This window comes from Mesocricetus auratus, unplaced genomic scaffold (genome assembly GCF_017639785.1).
Source record: "Mesocricetus auratus isolate SY011 unplaced genomic scaffold, BCM_Maur_2.0 Super-Scaffold_100006, whole genome shotgun sequence".
Taxonomy (NCBI): Eukaryota; Metazoa; Chordata; class Mammalia; order Rodentia; family Cricetidae; genus Mesocricetus; species Mesocricetus auratus.
In genome coordinates this window covers 74,795,741-74,804,409 of record NW_024429190.1, presented here as the reverse complement: position 1 = coordinate 74,804,409, position 8,669 = coordinate 74,795,741, and positions in this window count along the sequence as shown.

Below are 8,669 nucleotides of genomic sequence, written 5' to 3'. Positions count from 1 at the left end.
CCGATGCCTAGATTTGCAAAAGGGAACCCTGATTCCCCTGTAACATGCCTATGCCTAGATTTGCAAAAGGGAACCCTGATTCCCCTGTAACATGCCGATGCCTAGATTTGCAAAAGGGAACCCCTGATTCCCCTGTAACATGCCTATGCCTAGATTTGCAAAAGGGAACCCCTGATTCCCCTGTAACATGCCGATGCCTAGATTTGCAAAAGGGAACCCCTGATTCCCCTGTAACATGCCGATGCCTAGATTTGCAAAAGGGAACCCCTGATTCCCCTGTAACATGCCGATGCCTAGATTTGCAAAAGGGAACCCTGATTCCCCTGTAACATGCCGATGCCTAGATTTGCAAAAGGGAACCCCTGATTCCCCTGTAACATGCCTATGCCTAGATTTGCAAAAGGGAACCCCTGATTCCCCTGTAACATGCCTATGCCTAGATTTGCAAAAGGGAACCCCTGATTCCCCTGTAACATGCCGATGCCTAGATTTGCAAAAGGGAACCCTGATTCCCCTGTAACATGCCGATGCCTAGATTTGCAAAAGGGAACCCTGATTCCCCTGTAACATGCCGATGCCTAGATTTGCAAAAGGGAACCCTGATTCCCCTGTAACATGCCTATGCCTAGATTTGCAAAAGGGAACCCCTGATTCCCCTGTAACATGCCTATGCCTAGATTTGCAAAAGGGAACCCTGATTCCCCTGTAACATGCCGATGCCTAGATTTGCAAAAGGGAACCCCTGATTCCCCTGTAACATGCCTATGCCTAGATTTGCAAAAGGGAACCCTGATTCCCCTGTAACATGCCGATGCCTAGATTTGCTCTTTGGGTTTCTTGCCTTCTTGCTGTCTGAACTACAAGAACCCATGCTGTACAGGCAGTAAAAGGCCCAAGGTGGAGAGTAAAGGATTGGTAGAAGAATCCTGAGTGCCTGAGAGATTGCTTGACACATAGCTACCTGCCAGTCTGGCCTACTATTTAAAATCAGTGTATTCAGCTGGGTGGTGGTAGTACACGCCATTAGTCCCAGCACTCAGGAGGCAGAGGCAGGGAGATCTCTGTGAGTTCGAGGCCAGTCTGGTCTTCAAAGAGAGTTCCAGAACAGTCTCCAAACCTACAGAGAAACCCTGTCTCTAAAAACAAAACAAAACAAAAAAAATCAGTGTATTCACTTTGGGCTATTATTTAAAAGCAGTGTGTTCCTTTTTTGGGTGAGGGGAGTGAGACAGGATTTCTCTGTGTAACAGCCTGGATGACCAGCCTGGCCTCGAACCCACAGAGATTCACCTGCTTACACACACACACACACACACACACACACATACACACACACACACACAGTGCTGGCATTAACGGCATGGGCCACCGCTCCTGGCAAAAGCAGTGTATTCTTTTTTGCTGGGCATCCGCCTTCCAGCTGCTCTGCCTTACCCTGACCGAGCAGGTGCCTGGTGGAATGAGCAAGTCTATAAGCATAGGATGTGCACTTCCTCTTGTTGACGGACATGCAGGTTTGGATCTGAGACTGGACACCAGAGTTGCGTGAGAACGTGAACGGGGTGACACTAACCAATCCCCTGCCGCCCTGACCATTGCTCTTCGCTGTATAGTCCCCAGGTGTAGGGAGACAGACATGGAGCACTGGCCATTGAAAAGCTTGTCCCTCGAAGTTTCCAGTAGAAGGGACGCCTCTCCCTTCCTCCATGCAGGGCCACGTGTGGAGACAGCAGGTTGTCCCTGAGGCAGAGGGAAGGATGACAAACACAGACGTGAGCTTTCACTGTAGTTTCTGAAGGAAGGGTTAGGTGAGTGGGCCGAACAGGTTAAGATATGTCGCATTGGGGTTAGGTGTAGTGGCTTGTAGCAACTCCAACTCCAGCACTCAGGGGCCTGAGGCAGAAGGAATGTCATGAGTTCTAGCCAGCCTGGGCTATGCCATGAGACCCTGCCTCAGGAAAATACAAAGGAGTTATTTTGAATAATTTTACCTCGCTTTAGGGTATGAGAAACGCGCTGGTTATCTGACACTTGGGCCAGGGTCACTAAGGGGTTAGGAACCCGGGGCCCCGGAGCGTGAGAGCCTGGTGAGAAAGAGCAGGATGCCACTTGCAGCTGGTGACCCAGGCTCCAGTGTGGGACTAGACCGTAGCTTACAAAAGAATCAAACCAAGCTGAGACAGAGTGGACAGAGGCAACCGTGAAGCCGTCACTGTCCTGGTGGCATGTCATCCCCCTCTCCCACCGTGGGCAGGCAGGAAAGGAGAGCAGATGTGGGCCCCCCACTTATTTCTTGGGAGGTTTCCCCAACTCCCAGTAGTACCCTTTGCTGAGAACCAAACTTTGCTGAGGGTTCTGGAATTATTCCACATCCAAACTATATCAGCAGCCTAGAAGTTCAAAGAAAGAGAGGCGGCATTTGAAGTCAAAAGGTTTGGAGACTGTCCCCGTCGAAAGAACAGCCAAAGACAGGCCGCGGAATGGGAAGATGCGAGAAAGCGGATGCCGCTGGTGCCGAGGAGGAGCCTTCTAGGAGCTGGGATTGTGCCCAGTCTTGGAAAGTAAACGGTACAGTGAGTTCCTGGAAGCCAAAGAGGAGGCCCGTGAAGGCAGGGAGAGCAGTGAGCAGGGTGCCAGAGAGAGGGGACACGGCCGGCCGAGAAGGGGGTCAGTCAGCAAGGACTGGACTACAGCAGAGTTTAGGCAGGGAGTGAGAACGGGGAGGTGCACTTCCAAGAACTTGGGCTTCGTGTATGAAGAGTCAAGGTGAGCTGGCAATACAGAGCCGGTGTGGGGCTTTGGCAGTTGAGTTCAAATGGGAGACAGGTGAGCCTATGGTATCACGGAGAAAGAGGAGACAGGGAAGAGCTGGCCGACCAAAGTCTCTTGAACAAAAGGAAGGGAAGACAGCTCACTCGCAAGAATTAATCTGTCTAAATCAATAATTAGAACCTGAGTGAAGGGAATGGCTCCGTCTGTAAAGTTCTTGCCTTGCAAGCATGAGGCCCTGAGTTCAATTACCCAGAACTCCAAGTTTTTAAAACTGCATTAGGCAGGAGAAATGGCTCAGCGGCTAAAAGGGCACATGTCTCTTGCTGAGGAAGGACCAGGTTCGATTCCCAGCACATACAGCGAGTGGCTCACAACCATGTATAACTCCAGCTCCGGGGAATCTGACACCTGCTTCTGGCCTCCTTGGGCACCTGCACTTACTTGTGCATATCAAGACACACACACACACACACACACACACACACACACACACACACACACAGAATCATTGGAACCAAGTGTCATTTGTAACCTCTAGTTCCTTCTGAGCCTGTGTACATGGATTGTCACTCTTCCTTTCTGCGCTAGCAAAGACTCAAAAGTCGCCCTTTCTCCACTTTCTAGGGGAGATAAATCTGGAAACACTGGTAATTCGGGATCCACAGAGAGAAGCTTGTTATGTAATATCCAGGCCATCATCCTTGGGCCCAGGCATGAGGGTCCACTTTATATGTTTAGAGGACCACACTCCTCCTTGCAGGGCAAGGAGTCTGCAGCTGAAAGCCATAGTCTCATGGGTTCGGCATCATTTTCTTCTGTACAATGATGCTCTGGGTGCCCGAGACCCAACATGTTTCTGCCATCCAGACTTCTCTTTCCTTGTTCAGTCTTTCCAAGGGCTGACTGCACAGCTGGAGAACATAGCCCTGATCTCAGGGGTTTCTGAGTGACATAGGTTTGGTGGGGTGGAGATGAGAGAGCACAGGTTACTTACACGGTGCACCCAGAGTCTGCTGCGGTGTGAGAAGGGACAGAGTCAGGAACAGGACAGGCCTCCTGCCACAGCGGTAAGCGGAGCAGCCAGCTGTTTCCATGATCTGTGGTGGAACTTAAGCATCTGAGACTTCCAACCTTGACCCTGTCCTTCAGATTTTTATAAATGTACAGGGGACCGGGGAGGTGGTTTAACAGCACAGCATGCTTCTAGATTCCGTGCCCAGCACATGGAGAAGGGGGAAGGTAGTGATGGAGGGAGGGGGTATGTAATCACAGGAAAGTGGAACATGTATTGTTTAATCTTTTTAAGGATTTAGACTGCTTCTGTGACCTTGCCCCAGAGGCATTCTGGAGAGTAAGCTCTCTGAGGAGATCTGCTCTGTACCATGACAACTGTCAGGCTTCCTGTAGTCTCCGTGATGACTTAAAGCCACGTACATGACGTGGATGAAAGTGAAGTTGGTCCAGTTGACACATTTGATCTTCCTGAGCCAGGATCAGAAAGTCAAAGCTCTGCTAAACTCAGATGTTAGAGGTCAGGCTCTCTGCACGCCATACCTCTCACTTCCCTTTGTTCTTATCCTGCTTTTCCCTCCTAGGAGCGTGACACATCTATTGTCTACTGGCCAGGCTGTGGTCATCTCAGGGCTTGACTGGGTACCAAGACCTGCTTTTTGTTTTCTTCTGTATTTTGAGACAAGGTCTTGCTATGTAGCCCAGGCTCACCTCAAACCTGCACAATCATCCAGCTTCAGCCTCCCAAGTGTTTGGATTATAGGCATTGGACAGCACACCTGGATTGGCTTGTGATATCTCTAAAGGTTGACTTGCACCCATGCCTCACCCACAGGTGCTGCCTATGGGAACCATCCTCCCCCCATGGTGTGTACGCTGCTGCATTGTCCTGGAGTATGCAATCAAGGAAGTGAGAGGCAAGTGACCTAGCCTGTCCACTCACTGTCCTTCCTAGAATTTGTTAGGGGCAGCAAATAGCTAAGTCTGCTCCACATTTATAGGAAGGTGAATTAGGACCCTCCCTTGGGAGGGAAGAGCACAAAGTATCTTCGAACATATCAGAAGAGGAAGGTGAATTAGGACCCTCCCTTGGGAGGGAAGAGCACAAAGTATCTTCGAACATATCAGAAAGCCACCATAAACCTCTGTAAAAAGTGTCACATGAAGGGCACTGCTTCTCCTTATAGATGTAAGGTCTTCACTTAATAGTGAGTTAGTGGGTACCCAGATCTGGTATTGGAAATGTTGAATATCAGTATACATGGTATACATGTGTATATGCTGTTGCTGGTGGTGGTTTGGTTGGTTGGTTTTGTTTTGTTGAGACAGGGTGTCTCTGTGTAGCCCTGGCTGCCCTGGACTTCACTTTGTAGACCAGGCTGACCTTGAACACACAGAGATCTGCTTGCCTCTTTAGTCCCAAGTGCTGGGACTAAAGGTGTGGTCACCATGCCTGGCACATGTGTGTGCTTGCCTGTAGTAATAGACTGAATGTTTCCATCCCCCCACATTTGCTATATTGGGATCCTAAGCCCCAGGATGACGGTGGGGTGCCGCACAGTCCAGATCTTGCAGGAACAACTTCACATGGTAGTTTCATGTAAAAAGATTTTCATACCGATACAACTGTGGGGCAAAATAGAAAATAGTGTGTTTTAAAAGTAAGCATGTGACTTCAAGGAAAATTTGAGTTTAGAGAGTTCCAACTAGATAGATGGCTCTGAACCACTTCCTCCTTCCCAGAAGTACGTTTTGTTCCCTTGGAGCCTATGTCAGAGATAGGAGCTTCAGACAGGCGTCTGTCCCTGCTATGAGGAGCTAGGGGAACTTCTCCTTGGCCTACCTAAAGAATCACCCATTGTCTTGGAAGCCATTCCATTGGTTCGTGCTTTGTGAATCAATCAAGACCTGATCAGGCACCCTAGGATGGATGAGCATAATCCTACTACTACTTACATTGTTCTTGGTCTTGGTTAAGGCACTGTTTAAGTGCCATTTATCAGTTTCTATAAGTTTACTCTTCTCAATAGCTACTAGATGGTGCAGGTAGGTAGCCTGCTGTTCCTCGTTACATCCTTATTATGCTACATATTGGGGTCTGGGTCTGCATGCCCACCAGATCCAGGATGAGCACACATCCCTGCTAGGTGATGTCCTGAAGGCCACCTGCACCTTCAGTGCAAATCACAGATGGCCCCAAGATGAGCATGTATTTCCTCCACTATTTTCTTAAGATTCTTATTTTTGTGTATACTGGTGTTTTGCTTGCATGTATGTATATCTGTGCATCACATGTCTAGTGCCCATGGAAACCAGAAGATGGTGCTAGGTCTCCTGGGATTGAAGTTACAGATGGTTGTAGGCTATCATGAGGGTGGTAGGAATCGAACCCAGATCCTTTGGAAGAGCAGCTGGGGCTCCTGACTGCTGAGCCGTCTCTCCAGCTCCTTTCCTTCACTGTTGATGCCTTACTCATTACTAAGTTACCCAAGAGACAGACCGAGGCTGCATTTTTGACCACTTAAACAGGTCCTGTAGACACAATAAACCTGTGAAGAGCCTAGTCGAGCAAATAGTAATTTGTGTATCAGAGAGACCAAAGATGGCTTGGAGGCTGCATGGGAGAACACGGAGGAAGCTCTTAAGGCATGAGAGTAGTTACACCCTGCCAGGGATTTCCAGTCAGTTGGTTGCTGGTAGCTGGTGGGACTGAAGTTTTGTTTTACTTTAAAACAGACATTTTTAAGAACTAGCCCAGTTAAGTTTCACTTCTGTCTGCTTCTCAAGCAAGGCAGAGGCCAGAGTGTGTGGTGGGGAAACAGGCTGTGGGAGGCCACCCTCAAAAGGGCCTGCACAGCTGGTGTTTCAACAGAATTGCCCTTTCTCTCCCTTCCTTTTCCTCCTCCTCCTTCTTCTTCTTTATTATTATTATTATTATTATTATTATTATTATTAATTTATTTTTAAGCTTAAATTTAGATTAGAAACAAGGTTGCTTCACAAGTCAGTTCCAGGTCCCTCTCCGTTTCCCTCCCCTCCTCCCGTGCCCTCCCTCCAACCCCTCCTTCTCCTTTCTGAGGTTCTATTTTGTTTTGGAGTAGTTTGCATTTAAATTTTTTGTTCTGCTGCTGACGACCTATGTAGGTGACAGAGTGCGCACTTCCTAAGCACAAGGCCTGAGTAGTATCCCGCATAAACAAACAAACAAATTTAAAAAACAAAACCCAAAAACCCAACACCCCAAGTCACAAGCATTATTCTGGGGCATCCAAAGGCTTCCCCGGCTAGATATAGCAGACACGGGTCTAGATCTTGTCTGACCCAGCAGCCGCGTGGACCATGGGCAATAACTGCAACCTAGAAGCATCAGTTGTTCCTACAATAAGGTAGAGATAACAGCACCTATTACAGAGTTGGAAGGGTTAGATAGCATTGTTCACATAAAACATTAACATTAATAAATGGCAGACGGGACCACTACAGGAAAACACACCTAAGCCTCACAGGTGTTCTTGCTTTCTGTGTCCCAGATCACGAGGCCTGGCTCCTGTTTATGAATGGTTGGGTTCTATTCTCTCTCCTTGTCACAAGCCTAAAATATCTTAACTCACTTCTGTGATGAAGACCAACATAGTTGTTCCTACTCTCTCGCCAAAAGCACCACATAAAGTACAAGCATTATTGCACTTAGACTTGACTAGAAACAATAGTAGCATTAGAGTCATGGGAAGGAAACACACAACCTGCTGAACTCACCAGCCACTGATTAATCAGCAGACACCTGAAGTAAGGGAATGCTTCTGGGTCAGAGAAGATTAAAGCATTCTTCTCCACATGTTCCTGACCAGGTGTTCCTTCCTGCTAGTACAGGGCAGAAAGACACTTGGGGAGAAGGGCCTATCTTACCTCGCTAACGTGAGGTCTGAGTTTATGGGAACCTTTCAACTGGGACATGCATGCAGTGTTGAGGAATCCAGATACAGCTGGGAACCCAAGAAAGGCAGGAACCGCTAATCGCCCCCATTCCTCTGCTTCTGAGAATGGACACCAGGGATTTGGCGGTTGACATCTGACTAGCACCCTGGGTGCATTCTGACCTGAAAGCTCAACTCAGGCAGAAGCTGCCAAGTCTCACTACAAAGAGGCGCTCCCTGGATGCTGTAGCTCTCCTGCTCTCCAGAGCACCAAGGATGTTTCCTGGGAGGCAGAGCCTGTTGCTTCAGCTGAGACTGTGCCACCACCAGGGAGTTCTTGAGTTTCGATTTCCCAGCAATAACCAGAGAAAACTGAAAGCAGCTCCCCCTCTCTGGCAGCCAGAGAGTGGGGACAGAAGTTTTTCAAAACAGTACTAGCAAATTTGAAATATCTTTGAAGCAGGATAGAGAGATGAGGAAGAGGAAAGGGCCACAGGAAGCGAGTGAAGCCCCTGGCTCCACTGATCTGGGTACAGTTCCTGTTGGCTGTGAGCCATAAATTTACAAGAAACGAATCTGCCTAGAGGCACCAAGACACTATTCCCTTTCCAGGAGATCTCAAACGGGAGTGTTAAAGAGCACAGATGGACTGTGCTAGGGCCAGAATGTTCATAACTGTTTAACCAATCAGAGCTCTTCTCTCCTCCTTCAGCCTGAATAATGACCCCATCAAACCACTGGAACATTCATTTACAAATAGAACATTCTTTCACATAAGATAAGCAAGCTGATTCCTGTTTCTGAAGTTTTTGTTTTGTTTTGTTTTGTTTCAAGGCAGGGTTTCTCTGTGTAGCCCTGACTGTCCTAGAACTCTCTCTGTAGACCAGGCTGACCTCGAACTCACAGAGATCCTCCTGCCTTTGCCTCCCAAGTGCTGGGATTACAGGTGTGCTCTACCACACCCAGCTTCAA